This window comes from Macaca nemestrina, chromosome 4 (assembly GCF_043159975.1).
Source record: "Macaca nemestrina isolate mMacNem1 chromosome 4, mMacNem.hap1, whole genome shotgun sequence".
Lineage (NCBI taxonomy): Eukaryota > Metazoa > Chordata > Mammalia > Primates > Cercopithecidae > Macaca > Macaca nemestrina.
Window position 1 is genome coordinate 162934234 of NC_092128.1, and position 21562 is coordinate 162955795.

General features: G+C 35.1%; 1 long non-coding RNA gene across 1 annotated transcript; it reads right to left on the bottom strand.

Moving 5' to 3' along the window:
- Window positions 1-460: 460 nt before the first annotated feature.
- LOC139362592 (uncharacterized) lies at window positions 461-19810 on the bottom strand. Its single transcript, XR_011621741.1, has 3 exons — window positions 19574-19810; window positions 17175-17219; window positions 461-806 (listed from the first exon to the last, which is right to left on the bottom strand). It is a non-coding gene; the product is annotated as an uncharacterized lncRNA (long non-coding RNA).
- Window positions 19811-21562: the final 1752 nt, after the last annotated feature.

Consider the following 21562-nt stretch of genomic DNA (forward strand, 5'->3'; position numbering starts at 1 on the left):
TATATTATATTGAATAATTTTTATTATTGTTCTAATAAATGCTTTTTCACCTCAAGCAGTAAAATTGTTAATGGATATAGAAGGGAAATTTGGATGGGGACTAGATTGTAGAAGCCATAGTTAATTTAAGAAAATCACATTTTGTAAAACTTGAATAATAAGCTGTCCATTAAATGCTGTTTTATTTTTCTACATTTGGAAAGTTCTATATTCCACAGTTAGATCTATTTAAAGGACGTTTCTATTGTAACAATTGACACATTATTGTTTTTTCTAAATTATTGTAATCATTAAGGTCTCATAAAAATCTCTTTGATCAGACTCATGACACTCTTTATCAAAATGAAAATACAGAGAGCCCCTTATTTAAAAGACAGGGGAGAGGTGCTGCCAGAGGCACTAAAATACATCATTTTGGTTTCATGGCATTTTTACTTTGCCCTAAATAACACAAATTTCTCCCACTTGAATGCCGATATATGGTTCCTCTACCCTGAAAACTTTGGTATACACAAAATGTTAAAGTATCTTGACCTGAATCTTTCTCAAGGGAAATTTGGTTATGATCCATACCCACTGTCAACAGCTGTCTTTTCATCATATGAAATGCAAGTATCCCCAAAAAAAGAAATTTGATTTTTTTTCATCTCATGTTTTTAGAGCAGGACAACAATCACTGGCCTCAGTATATTGACTTCATGTGATTCAGCTGCCCAATATTGTTCCAGCCAGCTGTGTCTGTGGATGAGAGAGGGTCACATGGTATCACACTCAGAGAAGCATTAATGGCTGTGCTGAGGCATTTCCTGTCAAAGCAAAGGGTGGGCAAGTCAGTGTCTGTGATTAACACATGTAAAATATGAAAGAAGTCATATTATTCAAATAGTTTAATTTGGCAAAACATCTGTTAAAAATAAAAACAGTATAAAATGTATGCATTTAATTTTAACTATAAAGATATAAGTGTGAATATATTCTAAAACCTTGACATTCAAGACAAGAGCTCTGCTTAAAAGTTAGCTGATGGACAGACCTATCTACTTTCTTTTCTTTTTCTTTTTCTTTTTTTTTTTTTTACATAAACCGCACTCATAATGCATCCTATGCAATTTTCTGTTTCCATCTCTTTAAAGCACATCAAGCAATTACAAACACTTGTGAAGCAATTTATGTGGAGAATCATTTTAGAGGTCTATGATTTTTCCCCAGTTTTTTTATAGTTGTCCAGCCCACACTTACTTTTTGAAAGCATCTTTCAAGTAATTCACCTTTATAGAGTTGTTTTCAATGCATACAACTTAGTTTTCATAGAAACAACCTCTTTATTTTCATACGCTAATTTTCATAAGCTTAAGTAATATTTAAACACATTTTGTAAGTGAAAAAACAAAGAAACAACTGGTATAAACAGATTTAGGGATAAACACATCTGACACTTGGTATATATACTACCGAAACATAGAGAACAGAAGTGTGGGGACAGATAGTCTGCCAGCCAAAGGCATTCAACAAGCATAGACTTCAGTAAATATGCTTAACAGAAGGAGTGGAAAGCATTGTTTCATCTGGTAAACTGGTAAAATGCAAGTCATTAAAAAAAAACTTTTATTATATTCTTATCCCTTAGTTCTTTAAATTTAGCTTATTTTATTTCAGCATTCTCAAACTGGTCTCTGTATGGAAAAGCAACGTGAAAAGGCATATTATTTCACACCTACTAAATATGTAATTAAACATTTAGACCTTACTTAATCTATATAAAGAGGTAATATGGCCATATTTAGATGATGACCTTGAAATCAATATACTGTTTAAATACATGACAGTGCAGATTTTTTTTTTTTTTTTTTTTTTTGAGATGGAGTCTTGCACTGTCACCCAGGCTGGAGTGCAGTGGTGTGATCTCTGCTCACTGCAAGCTCCACCTCCGGGGTTCACACCATTCTCCTGCCTCAGCCCCCCGAGTACCTGCGACTATAGGCGCCCGCCACCACACCCGGCTAATTTTTTGTATTTTTAGTAGAGATGGAGTTTCACTGTGTCAGCCAGGATGGTCTCGATCTCTTGACCTCGTGATCCATCCACCTGGGCCTCCCAAAGTGCTGGGATTACAGACCTGAGTCACCGTGCCCGGGCCAACAGTGCAGATTTTTAAGATGAAGTTCAGAAATGACACATTTATTACATGATGAGTATTTGAAGTTTGAAAAATATGACAGCAAGAAAAGAATGGTAGAACTATTCCAGAAACTTTTCAGAAAAGACACAGTTAATCAAGAGGGTTTACACACACACACACACACACACTCACTCACACACAGACATGAAACAGAAAAATTGCAAAGACTGAAATTTTTCCTCATGGCAAAAAGCAGTTTAGTGATTTTTAGATGGAGATTATACAAAGGGCGCTACGTTCAAACCAACCAGCTAAGAAATATTAACAATCACTAGGACCAGAATAGGTATAATTTTGGAGGAAGATGTGTTCTGTTAGATAATTAGATTAATATTTGTATTTTAATATCTGGAAGAGAAAACATTCTGAGACTATTTCAAGCCTTTGTTTTTAATTAGCAATAATTCAGTTTATTCTCCTCACTTCTCCACCCATTTCTCTGAAACAGTTGCTAATTTATGTTTCAAGATTTGTAGTCTGAAATATAAATTTAATTTTTATATTACTTAAAGCAAAAAATACAGATTTATAACATTCTTCAGTTTAAGAATACGATTCATATAATTTCTTGCTTTCAAGAAACTTTTCTTAGCAATATACATCACTAAAATATATACTGTAAAAGGGTTAGACTTTTCCTCTGTTAGATTTTGTATCTATCTCTAAAACCTAGAAAAGTGTCTGGCATAAATTTAATGATCTATCAGTTCTCACTGCATGATGAATGAGTGCTGTGGACAGTCAGTTTTCCCTGATCAGTAGTGAAATCAGCAATGGCTATGTAGCAAGCACTGGTAAAATACACATTAGTGTCCACCTGTGAACTTTTGTGTATGTATTTTTTGAGACATGGTCTTGCTCTCTCGCCCAGGCTGGAGGTCATGGGTGTGATCATAGACTAAGTTCACCTCTCGAACTCCCAGGCTCAAGCTATCTTCCTGCCTTCGAGTTGGGATTACAGGTGTGAACCACTATGCCCAACTAATTTTTAATTTTGTTGTTGCTGTTGTTGACATGGGGTCTGCTATGTTACCCAGGCTAGTCTCAAACTCCTGGCCTCAAGTGATCCTCTCTGATCTTTAATGAGTTTCTACAAAGGAGATCCTGGCTGGGAGTGTGAGCAATTTCGAGGACTTTGCTACAAGGTTAAATTTTCTTTTGGAAACAACATTACTGTCCACATTGTAAAAGAGTGCTTTAACTATAGTAGTGAGTCTCATTTTAAAAATTATATTATTTTTGCTTTTTTAATGTTAATTTTAGTTGGTACACAAAAATTGTATATGTTTATAGGATACAAGTGATATTTTGATACATGTATGAAATATGTAATAATCATATCAGAGTAATTAGCATTTCCATCACATCAAATGTTTAGCATTTGTTTGTGATGGGCACATTCATAATTCTCTCGTGTAGCTTTTGGAAAATATGCAATAAATTATCGTTAACTGTCTTCCCCCTAGTCTAGTGCTATAGAACACTAGAACTTAGTTCTCTTATCTAGCTACAATTTCGCAGCTATTAACCTGCCTCTCCCTATTCTCTCCCTCTACCCTTTCCAGCCTCTAATAACCACTATCCTACTCAACTTCTATGAGCTCATTTTTTTAGCTCCCACATATGAGTGAGAACATGTGGTATTTATCTCTCTGTGCCTGAGTTACTTTGCTTAACATAATGTCCTCTAGGCCCATCCATGTCACTGCAAATGATGGTATTTCATTACCTTTTATAGTTGAATAATATTCCATTGTGTATGTGTACCATTTTTCTTCATTAATTCATCTGTTGATTGACATTGAGGTTAATTCCCTACCATGTAATAGTAAATTAGCTAATTCCCTACCAATTTACTATTACAATAAATTGGTGGTTGCTGAAATCTCTTCAATATACTGATTTTCTTTCTTTTAGGTATGTATCCACTAGTGAAATAACTGGATCACATGTAGTTCTATTTTTACTCTTTTGAGAAGTCTCCATGCTGTTATCTAAAATGGCTGTAATAATTGACATTCCCACCAACAATATATAAGAGTTTCATTTTCTCTGCATCCTCTCAAGCATTTGCTATCTTTTCACTTTTCGATAATAGCCATTCTAACTGGGGTGAGATGATATCCATTGTGGTTTCAATCTGCATGTCCCTAATTGTTAGTGATGTTGAGCATTTCTTCATGTACCTATTAGCCATTTGCATGTCTTCTTTCAAGAAATGTTTCTTCAGATCTGTGCCTATTTTTAATTTGATTGTTTTATGACTGTTGAGTTGTTCTAGTTCCTCATACATATATCTGGATATTATTCCTTTGTTGGATGATTAGTGTGTAAATATTTGCTCCAATTCTAAAGGTTGTCTCTTCACTGTTGATTTTTTTCTTTTACTGTGTAAAAGCTTTTTGCTTTGACATCATCCCATTTTTCTATTTTTTTGCTCACTGTGCTGTTGAAGTCTTACCGATAAAACTTGTACCTAGATCACTGTCATGAAGTATTTCCCCCTATGTTTCCTTTTAGTAGTTCTATAGTTTTAGGACTTACATGTAAGTGTTCAATCCATTTTCAGGTGATTTTTGTACATGGTGAGAGATAGGAGTCTAGTTTCATTCCTCTGTCTATTAATATCCAGTTTTCCAAGCACCAAGTATTGAAGAACTGTCCTTTCATCAATGTATGTTCTGGTCACTTTTGTCAAAAACTAGTTGGCTACAAATATGGAATTTATTTTAGGTTCTCCATTCTGTTCCATTGGTCTATGTGTTGGCTTTTATACCAAGACCATGTGGTTTGGGATACTATAGCTCTATAGTATATTTTAGTCAGGTAGTGTGATGCATTCAGCTTTGTTCTTTTTGCTGAGTACTGCTTTGGCTTTTCAAGGTATTTTGTGGTTCCACATCATTTTTTGGATTTTTTTTCTGTGTTTTTCTATTTCCATGAAGAATGTTATTGATATTTTGATAGAGATTTCATTTAATCTATAGTTCGCTCTGGGTAGTATGATCATTTAAACAATATTAATTCTTCTAACCCATGAGCATGAGATGCCTTTCAAATTTGTGTGTCCTCTTTCATTTCTTTCATCAGTATGTGGTAGATTTTATTGCAGAGATATTTTACCTCCTTAGTTAAATCATTTAAACGTATTCTATTTTTGTAATTATTGTAAATGAAATTCCTTTTTTGATTTTTTTTGCAGCTAGTTCATTACTGGTGTATAGAATGTTTACTTATTTTGTATGTTAATTTTTCGTCCTGCAGCTTTACTGAATTTGCTTTTCCATTCTGAGAAATTTTTGGTAGAGTCTTTAGACTTTTCTACGTATAAGATAATGTTACATATGGGTTTGTCATATATGGCCTTTATTGTTTTAAGGCATGTTCCTTCTCTACTTGATCTGATGAGTGTTTTAATCATGAAGAAATGCTGAATTTTATCAAATGCTTTTTCCATATTCACTGAGATATATATTTTTTTCTTCATTTTGCTGATGTAGTGTATCACATTTCTTGATTTGTGTATTGAACCATCTGTACAACCCTGAGATAAATCACACTTAATTATAGCGTATTATCTTTTTGATGTGCTATTAGATTCTGTTTGCTAGTATTTTTTTTTTTTCTTTTGGAAATTTTTTTCATCTAAGTTCACCAGTGACATTGGCCTGGTAGTTTTCTTTAATTTTTGTGCCTTTTGTCTGGTTTTGGTATAAAGGTAATGCTAGTGTCGTAGAATGAATTACAAAGAATTACGTCCTCTTAAATTTTCTGGAAGAATTCAAAACTAATTCTTGTTCTTTTAAAGTGTTGTAGAATTCAGCAGCTAAACCACCTGGCCCTGGAATTTCCTTTCCGGGAGACATTTAATTATGATTTAATCTTGTTACTTGTTACGCATCTGTTCAGGTTTCTTTTTTTTTTTTTTTCTGCTTCAATCTTGGTAGGTTATATGTGTCCAGGAATTTATCGATTTCCTCTTGGTTTTCTAATTTGTTGGCATATAGTTGTTTGAAATAGTCTTTAATTACCCTTTTTATTTCTATGCTATCAGTTGTAAAGTTTCCATTTCTGGATTTTTTTTATTACTTGAGACTTTTATAATTTTTTTTAGCTTAGTTAATGGTTTGTTTTATTTATCTTTTCAAAAAAAACTTGTTATTCTTTTAAATTGTTATTTTTGTTTCTGTTTTATTTACTTTTGTTCTGATCTTTATTTATTTTTACTAATTTTAGATTTGATTTCTATGTGCTTTTCCAGTTCCTTATGGTGCATCATTAAGTTCTTTATTTGAAATATTTCTACTTTTTTTGATGTAGGCATTTGCTGCTGTAAACTTTCCTCTTAGAATTGCTTTTGCCATATCCAATAGGTTTTATTTGCTTATTTATTTATTTTTGTTTTTCTTTCTTTTAAAAAAATGGGATACATGTGCAGAACATGAAGGTTTGTTACATAGGTATACATGTGCCATGGTGGTTTGCTGCACCTATTGACCTATCCTCTAAGTTCCGTCCCCTTGCCCCCCACCCCCTAACAGGCCCTGATGTGTGCTGTCCCCTCTCTGTTTCCATGTGTTCTCATTGTTCAGATTCCACTTATGAGTGAGAACATGTAGTGTTTGGTTTTCTGTTCCTATGTTAGTTTGCTGAGGATGATGGCTTCCAGTCTCATCCTGCAAAAGACATGATCTCATTCATTTTTATGGCTGCATAGTATTCCATGGTGTATATGTACCACATTTTCTTTATCCAGTCTATCATAGATGGGAATTTATGTTGGTTCCATGTCTGTGCTATTGTAAGTGGCACTACAATAAACATACATGTACATGTCTCTTTGTAGCAGAATTATTTATATTCCTTTGGGTATATACCCAGTAATGGGATTGCTGGGTCAAATGGTATTTCTGGTTCTAGATCCTTGAGGAATTGCCATACTGTCTCCCTCACTGGTTGAATTAATTTATATTTCCAACAACAGCAAAGTGTTCCTCTTTCTTCACAGCCTTGCCAGCATCTATTGTTTTTTGACTTTTTAATAATTGCCATTCTGACTAGCATGAGATGGTATCTCATCGTGGTTTTGGTTTGTATTTCTCTAATGATCAGTGATGATGAAGCTTTTATTCATATGTTTGTTGGTCATGTAAATGTCTTCTTTTGAGAAGTGTCTGTTCATATCATTTGCCTGCTTTTGGATACAGTTGTTTTTTTCTTATAAATTTGTTTAAGTTCCTTATAAATTCTGGATATTAGACCTTTGTCGGATAGGTAGGTTGCAAAAATTTTCTCCCATTCTGTAGGTTTCTTGTTCACTCTGATGATAGTTTCTTTTGCTGTGCAGAAGCTCTTTAGTTTAATTAGATCCCATTTGTCAATTTTTGCTTCTGTTGCAGTTGCTTTTGGCATTATCATCATGAAGTCTTTGCCCATGCCTATGTCCTGAATGGTTTTGCCTAGGTTTTTTTCTAGGGCTTTTATGGTTTAGGGTTTCACATTTAAGTCTTTACTCCATCTTGAGTTAATTTTTGTATAAAGTATAAGGAAGAGGTCCAGTTTCAGTTTGCTGTGTATGGCTGGCCAGTTTTCCCAACACCATTTATTAAATAGGGAATCATTTCTCCATTGCTTGTTTTGTCAGGTTTGTTGAAAATCAGATGGTTGCAGATGTGTGGTGTTATTTCTGAGGTCTCTGTCCTGTTCCATTGGTCTATAAGTCTGTTTTAGTACCTGTACCATTCTGTTTTGGTTACTGTAGCCTTGTAGTTTGAAGTCAGGTAGCATGATGCCTCCAGCTTTGTTCTTTTTTGCTGAAGATTGTCTTAGATATATGGGTTCTTTTTTACTTTCATATGAAATCTAACACAGTTTTCTCTAATTCTGTGAAGAATGTCAATGGAAATAGCATTGAATCTATAAATGACTTTGGGCTATATGGTCATTTTCATAACATTAATTATTCCTATGCATGAGGATGGAATATTTTTCCATTTGTTTGTGTCCTCTCTTATTTCCTTTAACAGTGGATTGTACTTCTCCTTGAAGAGGTCATTCACATCCCTTGTTAGCTGTATTCCTAGGTATTTTTTTCTCTTTGTAGCAATTGTGAATGGGAGTTCATTCATGATTTGACTCTCTGCTTTTCTATTGTTGGTGTAAAGGAATGTTTTTTATTTTTGCACATTGGTTTTGTAACCTGAGACTTTGCTGAAGTTGCTTATCAGCTTAAGGAATTTTGGGGCTGGGATAATGGGGTTTTCTAAATATAGAATCATGTTGTCTGCAGAGACAATTTGACTTCCTCTGTTCCTAACTGAACACAGTTTGTTTCTTTTTCTTGCCTGATTGCCCTGTCCAGGACTTCCAATATTATGTAGAGTAGGAGTGGTGGCAGAGGGCATCTTTGTCTTGTGCCAGTTTTCAAAGGGAATGCTTCCAGCTTTTGCCCATCCAGTATGATATTGGCTGTGGGTTTGTCATAAATAGCTCTTATTATATTGAGATATGTTCCATCAATACCTAGTGATTTGAGAGTTTTTAACATGAAGGGATGTTGAATTTTATCAAAGGCCTTTTCTGCATCTCTTGAGATAATCATGTGGTTTTTGTCTTTAGTTCTGTTTATGTGATAGATTATGTTTATTTATTTGTATATGTTGAACCAGCTGTGCATCCCAGGGATAAAGCCAACTTGATCATGGTGGATAAGATTTTGATGTGCTGCTGGATTTGGTTTGCCAGCATTTTATTGAGGATTTTTTCATCAATGTTCATCAGGGATATTGGCCTGAATTTTTCTTGTTTTTGTTGTGTCTCATCTCAGTTTTGTTGTCAGGATGATGCTGGCTTCATCAAACGAGTTAGGGAGGAGTCCCTCTTTTTCCATTGTTTCAAATACTTTCAGAAGGAATGGTACCAGCTCCATTTTGTACCGGTAAAATTCGGCTGTGAATCCATCTGGTCCTGGGCTTTTTTTTTTTTGGTTGGCAAACTATTAATTACTGCCTCAATTTCAGAACTTATTACTGGTCTATTCAGGGATTCAACTCCCTCCTGTTTTAGTCTTAGTAGGGTGTATGTGTCCAGGAATTTATCCATTTCTTCTATATTTTCTAGTTTATTTGTGTAGAGGTGTTTATAGTATTATCTGATGGTAGTTTGTATTTCTGTAGGGTCAATGGTGATATCTCCTTTATCATTTTATTTTATATTATTATTATTTTTTTGAGACGGAGTCTCGCTCTGTCGCCCAGGCTGGAGTGCAGTGGCGCGGTCTCGGCTCACTGCAAGCTCCGCCTCCCGGGTTCCCGCCATTCTCCTGCCTCAGCCTCCCGAGTAGCTGGGACTACAGGCACCCGCCACCACGCCTGGCTAATTTTTTGTATTTTTAAGTATAGACGGCGTTTCACCGTGTTAACCAGGATGGTCTCGATCTCCTGACCTTGTGATCCACCCACCTCAGCCTCCCAAAGTGAGCCACCACACCTGGCCATCTTTATCTCTCTTTCCCCTTATTTGAGTAGTTTAACTGTTGTCTTTTCTGTTTGTATTTTTCCCCTAAAATAATAGTTCTTGAGTTTAATCATTAGTGCTGTATTTCTCTTCATTATTATTTTTTCTTTTATCTTTGTTTCCCATGTTTCTTGAGGCTCACTTTAATAATACTTCTGCTAATTGATTGATTTTACTTAATTAAATTCAGTAAAATTTTATTTGGGTTCCAATTTTTTGGCCCAATTCTTTATCATATATAGCTTTTTTACTTTAATTAACTTATAAATTATTTTGACTCAAACATTTAGCTTTATTTTGCCATGAAGCAACTAAAGTAGAGTACGAGTTTGTTGCAGATTTTCTTTTATTTCTGTAATTTTGCAACATCATTAAAAAAGGAAACCTGTAAAATTTCTCCTTTGATGACTTTTGGAAATAATTTTTATCTGTGTGTGTGTATTTGAATGCATGTGTGTATGTGTGTGTTATTTAACTCCTAACCAATGATTATTGTTTCAGACTATTTCATAGGCCCTTAAAAATGATATATGTCTTCTGTATTGTTTATGGTTATAATTATTTAATAAGTCTACAGCAATCATCATATTCCATTTTCTTGTATCATTCACTTTTGCCCACTCGATTGCTCAAGGCTTAAATGAGTTCTAAAACAGCTGTTCCAGTGCATTTTTGATGCATCGTAAGATATTTTTTAAAATATATTTATACCATTTTTATGTTGCATTAAGGTCCATGAATGTTAGCTTATCTTTTTGGATAACTTCATTTATTTAATAATGTTTTTTCTGATTTCTACATTTTAATGCAATCGTTGTGATATGTGGTTATACTGATGTTATTGTTGATTAGACTGAATCATTTCACTCTCAAGATATTTTGTACAATTGGTTTTAGTTTTGCTCTTTATACTCATTAGAAAATACACAGTAAAGAGAATGCTTTCTGGGTTTTCTTTGTGATTGATTTGTTTTTGTTGTTTCTTTGTAACTGCACATGATAATTTTATTTTTAGCAAAGAGGTTTTAAACTGGTTTATTTTTATATTCCAAATTAATCCTTTGTTAACTTTCATAAGTTTTCCTGTTATATTGTTGTGGTGATGGTTGCTGTTTTCTTGATTTACTATGCATGCTCTATAAACTGCTTATCCTCTTTTTCCTCCAGCATTGATTTTAGCAAAAGTATATATCACATTAATAGCTTTCTTTTTTTTTTTTTTTTTTTTTTTTTTTTTTGAGGCGGAGTCTCGCTCTGTCGCCCAGGCTGGAGTGCAGTGGCCGGATCTCAGCTCACTGCAAGCTCCGCCTCCTGGGTTTACGCCGCCATTCTCCTGCCTCAGCCTCCCGAGTAGCTGGGACTACAGGCGCCCGCCACCTCGCCCGGCTAGTTTTTTGTATTTTTAGTAGAGACGGGGTTTCACCGTGTTAGCCAGGATGGTCTTGATCTCCTGACCTCGTGATCCGCCCGTCTCGGCCTCCCAAAGTGCTGGGATTACAGGCTTGAGCCACCGCGCCCGGCCTAATTATTAGCTTTCTACACTTGGGATAGGTAATATTATCCATACTTCAAAATACTTTTAGTAAGAAGCAAATGTTTAAAAGCATTGTTTGTCACTAGCCAGTTAAAAGTGGTAAAAACTAGGACTTTAACATAAGTCTGATTTTAAGGCCCATATTATACACACCTCACAGAAATGAAAAAAAAAAATCCACTTGTACATTTTCCCAAGGCTACTAGTTAATGTACTGAGCCATAAAACAATATTTGATACTGCAAGAGAACATGGGCTGAGATGAAATGGGATGAGCTCATTTCAATAAAGTATATCTGCATATTTCAGGGTCTGTGTCTGTTAATTGGCATAGTATTTTAGAAGACATGGTCAGTAATTTTCATTTGATGTAAGTGGCCATTTGGCAACATGGTGGTGCTGTAAGAAGCTGAGTAATGGGATCAAAAGGACACTTGCCTTAGCTGACTATTACTTCTTATTTAATATACATTAAATAGACTATTAGTCAGGAAACCTTGTAAAGAAGCTATGGCATCATTTATAGTTATTGAAAATAATTTAACTAAATTCTGGTAGAATGATTAGAAGAAAGTGATACACAGAAGAAAATGTACAAACAAAGGGTTAGAAGAATGTGGTGATGTCCTCAATGAGATTAGAAGTCACCTGAAAATGACAGAGAACCTAGTCTCTGTGACTGCTAAGGTCAACTTAATACACGACCAGAGTTTGGTTGAGAGCAAAATAGTATTATTTTTGCATATGTTTAGTTTGCATACAGATGAAAACAATTAGGACCAAAGTATAAGAATTATGACTATAAACATGTCTTCATCTGAAAGTCACACACAGATAAATATCCTATTATAGGTTGCAGAAATACCTTCCTATACTACCTTAGTTACCTCAACCACAGTCATTGGAAGCAACACATATGGAAGGTGAGATGCCCATCAGAGGAATATTTTGGTGGCATTTATAAATCATTATAAATTTTTATAAATTATTTCTATAACGATGAACACATTAATAAATCTAGTATTTAAATGTGTAGGAATATTTTGAATATTTTGGAGCTTGGCTATCCTTTGAATTTCCGAGAATATCAATTAACTGGGCCATCAGATTTTTTCAAATATGATGTAATATTGTATTAAAATAACATATTTCTGAAGAGAAAAACAGATCAATTTGTAACTCGAAATAAATCAAACTAGAAGTTGACTCATGTAAAGAACATAATCATGATGGATAATCTAAGACAAAAATGTTTGTGTTGTGTTTCAGGTGTGTTGATAGATTTCATCCTATGAGAATAGATTTTTTTACTGTTATGTCATTTACATTATAATCAGATAAACAGGCCATTGACAGGTAGACAAATAAGTGAACAAAATGATTTCAGGAAGAAATAACTTATCTGAAAATACAAAATACAGGGATATGATATAAGATTACCAGAATGTCAAAGAGATTATCTGACTCATTAATGTGATGGTACATTTAATTAATATTAAGTACAAAAAAAATCAAATTTTAGATCCAAAAAGGAAGGTAACTTCTAGTGAATTCTATTGTATGTTTATCATATTCCAACTCATAATGTGAAAAATAGGAGAGAATGATGCCAACATTTAGAGTAAAGCACAGAGAAATGATGAATTAAGATCACCAATTTCATCACTAAATATTAGCCCTTATAATCCTTGTAATTCATTGGTTCCACTCCTTGAGCTCTCTGAGAATATATACAGACTGTCAAATGCAGGCAGGCCAATAATTAGTGCATGATATTAAGGATTTCAAATGATAAAGTCTATACATGAAACTGCTTAAATAAGACGGTATGTGACTAATGAGATTCCTCCATTTTGTGCTTGAACAAGTTTCTTAGTTTCAACAAACACACACACAAACGCTCAGCTAAATTTAAATTTCTGATAAACAGTTAATTTCATAATATAATTACATTCTAAATATTGCATGAAATAAATGTATACTAAAAATAATTTGTTGTTTTTCTGAAATTTAAATTTGACTAGTCATCTTGTACTTTACCTAGCAAACCTAGGCTGATAAGACATACTTATATATGATAGTAAAAAACTTGGATAAAATATTGAATTTTTTAGCTTAGAATTCACTACCAAGGCTCTGGGAGAATATGAGCCATTGTAGAAAAATAAGATTCTCTAAAAAATATCAAGCTACTGGTGTGTGTCAATGACTTATGTTCACTCTTCAGTAAGGTGTTAAAGGAGACAGTCATCAATGTTACTAAAGAGAGGAGCTTCGCTATATATAGTGTGAGAAAAGAAAGCTTTTCTGCTTCTTGCTAAAAATCCAACAGTGCTAAGGATCTATAATTTGAAACTGCCAAAAGTGACTTGTCTGCTCCAAGGTAAAGTTGTGGCAAGCCAAAAAATGAAGGTCAGAAATGTCACAATTTAGCTTGGCATCTAAGGGGAAATTAAAACAAAACAAAAATCAGCAAGGGATCTTTTTATGTATCGCTTGCTAAAATACATCAATGGATGCTGTGTTTGACAGAGATAATAGTATCCTTACACATAGACATAACGTAAAAGATGGCAGATAGGGGATAGGGTGATTTGTTTTGTCCATTATTTCTCATTAATTAGAGTCAAATATCAAGTAATGAAGTCACAAATTGAGACCTACAAATCTATGGATAAAATACAGAAAAGTCAAGTGTGGGGTCCACATTCAACTTTCATGATTTAATAGATTTCTGCTGCTGGATGTTAATAAAAGCCTATCCTCCCCATTAAAGCTTTGGGCAGCAGTCTAAAGTTTTAAGAAAGAACTCTGGCATCAAGCTGCATGGAGAATGTATGAGTCTTCCTTCTAGGAGACTCACATCAACAGTGAATGGGCAGACTACAGATCAGCAGCCTTGAAAACATGTCAGTGATCAAGTTACTTTAGTATTCCTGCTTTATCAGAGGTGATGTAAGCCCTGTACAAGTGATCACTGTGTATATTTTCAATTTACAGCCTTTTCTAAATGAAAATTGTGGCCAGGAACTGTGGCTTATGACCACAATTCCAGCACTTTGGGAGGCCAAGGTAGGAGGATGGCTTAAATCCAGATGTTTGAAACCAACCTGGGCAGCAAAACAAGACTCCATTTCTACAAAAACAAACAAACAAATAAATAATTGAAATTAAAAAAATTTTTTAATGGAAACTTAAAAAAAAGAGAATTTTACTGTGGTTGCCTTGTTTTTCCATTCACTGTTACATTTTCTGTGTGGAGTCATGTTTAAATTATCAGATAGTTCAAAGGTTGCAAGTTTTAAAAAGAAACATCTAGATATTTTAGGTTTATATGTACCTCATGTTCATATTCTGCAATATGATAGTACCTCTCAATAAAGGCATAATGGCTACCTCTTCATTCATATAATTGGTGTATGAGAGTGTTGCATTGTATTAAAATGATTGAATGTGTATATTTCAGTGAAGATAGCGATCTATATACTTTGAGCATGTGAGGCATTGGATCTTGAGTTAAAGACTAGAGGATTTATTGTTTATCTGAGTTCATTATCTGATTTCTTTATGTGATTATAGTAACCAAGGAGGAGCACCCTTTTCACCAGGGATTGGGTTATAAACAGCCAATTGACTACTTGATTCACATCAGAATCACCAAACTTCAAAAAATTATCACTTTTTTTATTTTTTTATTTTTCAGACAGGATCTCACTCTGTCACCCAGGCTGGAGTGCAGTGGTAAGATGATGACTCACTACAGCCTCGGCCTCCTGGGTTCAGGTGATCTTCCTATCTCAGCCCCCTGACTAGCTAGGACAACAGGCGTGCACCACAACGCCAGGATAATTTTTGCTTTTGTTGAGATAGGCTTCCCTCATGTTGCCCAGGCTGGTCTCAAGCTCCTGGGCTCAAATGATCCTCCTGTCTCGGCCTCTCAAAGTGCTGGGAGTACAGACATGAGCCATGGTGTCTGGCTAAGATAAAAGCTTATGACTCCAGAGTGTATAGGTTTCATATTCACTGGCAGAAGGAGATATAAGAGAGAAAAAAGGATTCAGGAAGAAGAGGGGAAAGAAACAAAAATAAAGTACCCTGAAGGAAGATAACCCTATATACTATTGTTTTCAATGTGGATGTTGTAAAACATTTGTGAGTTGTAAAACTAATTTACTGGTTGATGGTCAATAACTTATTTTTTAAAGAAACAGAATAAAATAGAATTAAATAAGATGGAAAATAGAAGTATTAAAATCATCAATGTGCATCATATAGAGTAAAAAGTATTGTTTTATTACACTTTTATTTATTTGAACAGTATATGTGTACATGTGTGATTTTCTAGGATTGTGATGTAAAATATATTTCTAACTCTAAGTAGTTGTTCGAAGATGTTTGAAATGCAGTGATGAACATATTCTAGTTCCAGGAGGTTATCATTTTGATGTATAAGCTACCCCAAGATTCTCTCTACTATCTGCATTTCTTATTTTTATCTTGCTTAGATTAATAAGTACTTTATATACAATAAGTCATTTAATCCTCTCAACATTCCCATGAAGGTGTTACTATTATTATCCCAATTAATGCAGTAATATAATTGAAATGTACAGAATTTATGTAATTTGCCAAAGCTCACTCAGTCGGCAAATGACAGGGTTAAGATTTACACTGGCACCCTGGAAAACTATCTATTGAGTGGAAGCAATGAAATATGAAATGAAATCTGTATTTTGTAAAAATGTATTGTAAAATGTTCCCTGGAAAAAAAGACAATGCTCCTGAAACTGGAACAGATACTGTCATATTACCAGTGGTGCGTTAGAATGGAGGTCACACCTTTCTGTTGCTGAGAACTTTAGGCCCATCCTGGACCAGTTCCAGGTCTTATGAGAATGTGGTACACTATGATAACTGCTTAGAAATTGCTGAGAAATCCTTGAATCTTGAAATGCCCACATAAATCTTTAAAACACTCATTATTTACAATAACATTAGTAACCCTTTTTCTTGAAAACTAATAGTATAATATAATTCATTGTTAAAATTTTTGTTTCAAAAATAGGATTTAGAATATCTATCCAGAGACCAAAACAATATCTTTGGTAATTAAGAAAAATGCAATTTATATTTTAAAATAAAATATTGAATTTAAAGTGATATTATCTTTACGTGATAATATTTAATTAGCTCATAAATACTTAAGATTATTTATTTATTTATTGAGATGGAGTTTTGCTCTTGTTTCCCAGGCTGGAGTGCAATGGTGTGATTTTGGCTCACTGCAACCTCTGCCTCCTGGGTTCAAGCGATTCTCCTGCTTCAGCCTCCCAAGTGGCTGGGATTACATGTGCCCGCCACCATGCCCGGCTAATTTTTTTTTTTTTTTTTTGTATTTTTAGTAGAGACGAGGTTTCACCAGGTTGGCCAGGCTGGTCTCCAACTCCTGAACTCAGGTGATCCACCTGCCTCGGCCTCCCAAAGTGCTGGGATTACAGGCGTGAGCCACTGCACCCGGTCAATACTTAAGATTTTTAATAATAAAGTCTGGGAATGAACCAGGCTCCCAAATGAAGATGCAGAAAACATAACTAAATATTATCCAATTTCATATATATATATATATATATAGCGCTATTATCTAATTGTTTATATACATAAAGCTAAGTATTATCTATATATATATTTACAGCAATTTATAAATAATGTAGCCACTGTACATAGCTTTAGAAAAATAGAGAATAAAGATGCTCATAGTCATCCTTATACCTGTCTGTACAAGATACCTTCTTTATGCTAGGCATTTTATGTACTTCATTTCAAAACAATAATGAGACCTGCTAAACTGAGGGTCAGTGAGATTAACAAAATGGCCCAAGAACTTGCAGTGCATTGGCTGAAGAATAAACATGAAATTCCAAATTTGTCTGAGGCCAAAATACGTACTTTTTCAACTACAATGATCTTGCATTTTTAATACAAGCTGGACACCTGTACAAAAAGGAGGAAGGTAGAAAACATTATTTATTTTCAGAAAAAAGTAAAAACAGACCTAAGTTCAGTAGAAAAACGTGTTTCTGTGCCTAAATGTAGCTTGTGACAGAGACTAGTCATTAAACGAACTCATTTTCACCCAGGACATCTTGTTGTATGCGTTGAGAGAGTAGAACTCAGTTGGATGGAGTCAGGGTAGTGTAGGGTATGTAACCATGTTAATTGTTTCAGATTGTGGGCCTTTTTAACTTAAAACTGATTTCCTTTCTGTACTAATATGGAAAGACATGATAAAGCAACTACAAAGAATTTAGTACTAACGTTTCTGAAGTCATTCACATGTCTAAGTTGTCTTATTCAGATATTACAGCCAAAAGTGCTGTAAAATCTTTGTGAAGAGATGAATTTTACCAAATTTAAAACACTTTTTACTAGCTTGGCATTTTATGAGCTTGGTTGAAGACGCAAACTTTGCAGAGAAGAAGTTAACATTTTTCCTCAGATGTACATATATATTACCAAGATCATTATATTAAAGTCAAGAGATAAATGTCCCTACATTAATAAATAGATAAATAATTTAACGACTAAACAAAAAGGCAGCCCCACCAAGATGTCTTTATCCCTTCTTTGCAACACTTTTATCTCTGTTACTGTGCTCTTGATTTTTATTCCCATTAGGTATACTACCCTTAATTCTCCTCTTTAAATGTCCTAGATGCTCTCAGCAACATCAAATTCTTATGATTCCCATAGTGCCTTCACAGTTTTAAGTATATTTTACTGCTCTGTGACTTGCAGGGCATAATATAAAGCTAAAATGTAACTTTTAAATCTTTTTTAGTTCAGTAAATTTATGTCTATGAGAAGTGAAAGAACTGCAGGAGGGATAATTCTCCAATGAATTAATATTTTCGAACCACCTTACCACGTTGCCACATTTTCTCAGCTGTAGGGCTCAGCTGAGCAGGAAAGGCCAAGAGAAATGTAAGGGGGCAATGGTGGTTCCAGTGATAGTGAAAACACTGGCATAGCTGTTTGTAACCATGCTCACTGTCACTGTAATGGTATTGCAAGGTCTACTCAATAATATTTAAACATAGTCATGCAAATATATTTCTAAAATTATGATTTTGAATTAACATACCATATTCTGAAAACCATAGTACAATTCGACATTCCTATATTCTGAAAACCATAGTACAATTCTACATCCCTATATTCTGAAAACCATAGTACAATTCTACATTCCTATATTCTGAAAACCATAGTACAATTCTACATTTCTATATTCTGAAAACCATAGTACAATTCTACATTCCTGTCCAAAATTTCAAACATAGCTCAAGGTCAATGATATGTGCCAATCAGAAATCCTTCTCCTCCCACATTGGCTAATGAGTCATTTTAAAATCAATGTAAACACATCAATTCTCTGCTAGAAAATAAAGTGGGTTAGACCACACATGTGAAGATACTAAATGTAAGGCTTTAGATAGGATACTCTGACAATATTTGTATTTACTGTTCAAGCCTATATGAGTAGTTACATATCTTTTCACACACTACTGAAAAGCTAGATGAATTCTAATTATGTGAATTTAAACTGACTGTTGTGAGTAAGACTCTGTCTTCTAGCATTAAATCTGAGAAGGAAAAACTAGCGGAAAGCAAGTGGCTAATGGGAAAGTAATTGACTTTGTATGGCTACCCATTTCTTATTACACAAATACTAGATTATAAACAAAAGGGGTATTGTTTAAGAAAAATTCATACTGTGTTTTTCTTTGCTCTCACACCACAGCAATCATCAACACACCAAAGGACTTCTGTGGCCAAACTGGTGTGTGGTGGGGGTTGATTTCTGCATCAGACACAATAGGGTATCCTCCAATTCAATTCTGACTCTATCCACGTAGAGGTAAGTGTCAGATTCCACAGGTGGGGAGCTCAGTTTTCAGAACTGCCCTCCCTCCAGACACTAGTCATGAGGGAAGAGAGAGACCCTCTCATATTTTTTTATATTGTTTTATACTCAGAAAAGGAAAGAGAAGGGAAACTAAAGGCAGGTAGCCCGGTGCCCAGGAACCAGACCCGAAACCAGACCTGGGCCTGCCTGACGTAAGGCTGGTAGTTAAAATTTGACCCCTGACCTAGCAACTGTTGTTATCTATAGATTCCAGACATTGTACGGAAGGACATTGTGAAACCTCCCGTTCTGTTCTGTTTCACTCTGACCACCGGGGCTCACAGCCCCTGTCAGGTACCCCCGGCTTGCTCAATCGATCTCGACCCTCTCACGTGGACCCCCTTAGAGTTGTGAGCCCTTAAAAGGCACAGAAGTACAGTACCTGCGAGCTCGGATTTTAAGACACTAGCCTGCCGATGCTCCCAGCTGATTAAAGCCACTCCCTTCACTATCTCGGTGTCTGAGGAATTTTGTCCGCGGCTGGTCTTGCTACATTTCTTGGTTCCTGACTGAAAATTCTGAACAAGCAGCTTCAAGATGTGTTTTCCACAACCACCTCTTTTGGTTCAAGTAATTTTCTACAACAGTTCACAGTACTCAGGGAAACACTTAAATGTGCCAGTTGATTAGAAAGGATATTACAAAGGATACGGATGAAGGACTGCCTAGGATCAGGTATGTGAGAAGGGGCACAGAGCTTCCGTGCCCTCTCTGAATGTGTTGCCTTCTGGGAATCGCCACTTGTTCAGGTGTCTGTAAACTCTCTGAATCCTGTCCTCATGGGCCTTTTACGGAAACTTCATTGGATAGGCATGATTGACAACTGTGCGGAAATGTGATTGGACAAAAGGAGTATAATCCTAACCCAGCAACGTTTGTCTGTTCAGATTCTTCTTGGCCTTGCATGCAGTATTGCTTCCTTCAGTGTGTGAGGCAGGACCCCCTCTGGAATGAAGGGCTTAGGACCCACAGTCAGATTAGAGTCCTGCCTTAGGCAAGTGAAAGGAAGGCAGGAGAAGGTTGAAGAGAGAGATTCTGTTTTCTGAGACCCAAAGTCCCCCAACATTATGAAAAGGGACATGGGAGTTATGAGGCAAAAACTGGATGTGTGTATATATATACAAATATATATACAAATATACATATACGTATACACATATATATCTGTGTACACATGCACATACATATATACATATACATGTATGTATACACACATGTACACACATATATGTATACACACATGTACACATATATGTATACACACATGTACACATATATGCATACACATATGTATCTGCGTACACCTGTATCTGTATACACATACATATATGTATATGTATGTATACATGTGCATACATACATATATGTATACATGTGCATACATACATATATGTATACATGTGCATACATACATATATGTATACATGTGCATACATACATATACATATATGTGTGTATATGTACATATATACATACACACATGCATATACGTATATGTAGTCATATACACATACATATACATATATACATATACATATATATGACTAACACCAGTATATTGCAGAATAAGAGCAAGAAAATTTAACCTAATAATTTACTGATTAAATGCATACATCTGGAAAGTTATTCAGCACAGGATAGAGAATATTTTCTCAGAAAATGTGTGCCTTGTGATTAAATATAAGATAATAGCAGGCCGGGCGCGGTAGCTCAAGCCTGTAATCCCAGCACTTTGGGAGGCCGAGACGGGCGGATCACGAGGTCAGGAGATCGAGACCATCCTGGCGAACACCGTGAAACCCCGTCTCTACTAAAAAATACAAAAAACTAGCCAGGCGACGTGGCGGGCGCCTGTAGTCCCAGCTACTCGGGAGGCTGAGGCAGGAGAATGGCGGCGTAAACCCAGGAGGCGGAGCTTGCAGTGAGCTGAGATCCGGCCACTGCACTCCAACCTGGGCGGCAGAGCGAGACTCCGTCTCAAAAAAAAAAAAAAAAAAAGATAATAGCACAGACATATGGATATATATATACACACACCTTCCAGAGATGGCAAGAAAGTGAGAAAAAATTTCTGAAAAATAAGAGAATAAATACAATAATAGAGAAAATAACACTACCAAACCAAGCAGGTAGGGTATATGCAGTCCTTTATGACTTAGAACTGTGGACACAGGAGACAAGCATGTGGCCCTTTTTACTAGAAATAACACTATCCATTTGACAGGGATAGATACTGAGAAGAAAATCTGCCTCACCAAATTTCTAGTTTCATGACTGTCCTCCAACAGGTTTGGGATTAGAATTTACACCACACCTGCTTCCAGAAAAACCCAAGTAAATAATTTAGTTTAAATACACCTAAGTTACGTTG